The 1968-nt window shown below is 45.1% G+C and overlaps 1 non-coding gene across 1 annotated transcript; it reads left to right on the top strand.

Moving 5' to 3' along the window:
• Positions 1–733: 733 nt before the first annotated feature.
• LOC119326898 lies at positions 734–876 on the top strand. The gene has a single exon (XR_005158254.1). It is a non-coding gene; the product is annotated as a small nucleolar RNA U3 (small nucleolar RNA).
• The last annotated feature ends 1092 nt before the right edge of the window (positions 877–1968 follow it).

The following is a 1968-nucleotide window of genomic DNA, read 5'->3' as shown; positions in this document are numbered from 1 at the left end:
CGAGGAGAGGAGCTGAGGGAACGTCCAGCAGAAGGAGCCCGCGACGAGGAGAAGAGAGGACCTAGAGTTCGTCTTTCTCCCAGTTCCACCAGTCATCCTCCGAGCAGAGCCGAGCAGACAAAGCGGTGGCAAGCAAGGCAAGGAGTTGAGTTCGTCCCTCATCCGTGCGATCCAGTCCAGGTCGGTGTACTAATCCGTTCCCGCCCTTCCTTCATCGTAATCCTTGCGCCTATTTATTGATTTATTTATGCATCCTCCCATCGACGGATTGATTTGGTTTGATCTTAGCTGGCCCCTCCCAAGCGTGATATGTAATCTTGATTCCTGTCTGATTTCTCCATGCGTGCCTTTTTCCTTCCGTCCTTTATAATTGGTTTCATGGATGGATGGATGCATCTGTTTTGTTTTGATGATTTGCTCATCTGCCGTTTTACCTTACCTTGTTTTCTTTCTTTCTTGCCAACAAGTGGAAAAGCATCAACAGAAAATGCGTGAGTTTCGCAGCTTACGACCATGTGATTGACAGAAATACAAGAAAGAGACGTGCGTTCGTGTGTTTGTTTCTTGCTGCTTGATCGTTTCGAGTTCCAGCCAACTACTCTACTTTGCAGAAATTAGATCGCCAGAGTCTGCTTGTTGAGTACCCAAAGCAGGGCAGGGCAGGGCAGGTTCAACTTCAAGCTCTGCGCCAGAGCGTGATTAACGGCCAGGGCAGGGCAGGGCAGGGAGATTTGTCTGGTTGATGCATTCTAACCTCTGCGCCAGAGCGTGATTAACGGCCAGGATTCTCCTGATGGGAGCCATCCGATGGCTGTAGAGGATCGTTCCTGCCTGGGTCACACTAGTTCAGGGTGGCTCAGAGGTTGTCTGACAGACTATAACAATTCTTTTTTGCTTTTGCAACTCTCTGAAAACCCTTTCTCCTTGATCAGACTACAATTTATGTTTTTGCCCTTCATCCGAGACGACGGGTCACACGGCATCCATGTGTGGGAAGTAAACAAGATCCAGTTAGTGTTCTAGAGCCCAAGGTAATTGACTACAACTGATGGATAGTGAGGGTAGCAGTGAGATAATCTTACTACTGACCCAGGAAAGGAAATTGACCCAGATGGCATGAAACTCGCGACTAAATAAATATGTAGAGACTGATTTCTGCAGGACTCATCTTCTTTAGACCTGAATAAATATTTCTCACAAACCGAAATTATTTTACAAAGATCTGTGTAACATGAAGCTAGCAACCCAAATGTTGTGTGGAAGTCTGACTTCAGCTCATCTTTCAACACTTTCCTGCATCCGTAAAGTAATCTTCTGAAGATGTGGTAATTCCTGGTAAACCTTGCTCCAGGCCAAAAGAGTGGGTGTTGCTCTCCAAGAAAAAGAAGGCTTATTGATTGCTTGCTTAAGTGTTTGAAACATATCAAAACAATCGTATACAAGATTAATGCCAGGGCATAATTGGGAGTACTTAGCAAACTGGCAGCTGAAACAGAGGTGTTCCCTTGCTTCTACTGTCCTTAGCAACATGGCGCTTGTATTCAGTCTGTCTCTCAGTGCTTAGTAGTAGCCAAATAAAAAAAAGATGGAACTCTGCACCTTTTTTCGATAAAGGGCGCTTTTATTATCTCAAAAATGTAGCATCAAAATGATACAAAGCATTAAGAGTATCACCCGGCCTCTGCATAACTAGGATGCACACAGCCAAACACCAATAGTCTGATAAGTAGAAAGATAAAAGACCGATAATTCGACAACAGTAGAGTCCATAGACCGACACTATGCCCGGAACTCTGCACCTTTGACTTTGAGAAATGTTGTGTAGAGAGTCCCGTTATGAATGGCAATCCAGCCGCGGAATTCAGAACAAGACTTTCCTTTGCTTGGAAAGATGCTGTAAATGCCACCAAAGTACCATACCAAACAAGTGTATGCTCTGTCTCTGTGTGATGTCTCCAATCTGGCAGT

This window comes from Triticum dicoccoides, chromosome 6B, assembly GCF_002162155.2.
Source record: "Triticum dicoccoides isolate Atlit2015 ecotype Zavitan chromosome 6B, WEW_v2.0, whole genome shotgun sequence".
In the NCBI taxonomy this organism is placed as follows: Eukaryota; Viridiplantae; Streptophyta; class Magnoliopsida; order Poales; family Poaceae; genus Triticum; species Triticum dicoccoides.
This window is presented reverse-complemented; position numbering and strand designations above follow the sequence as displayed.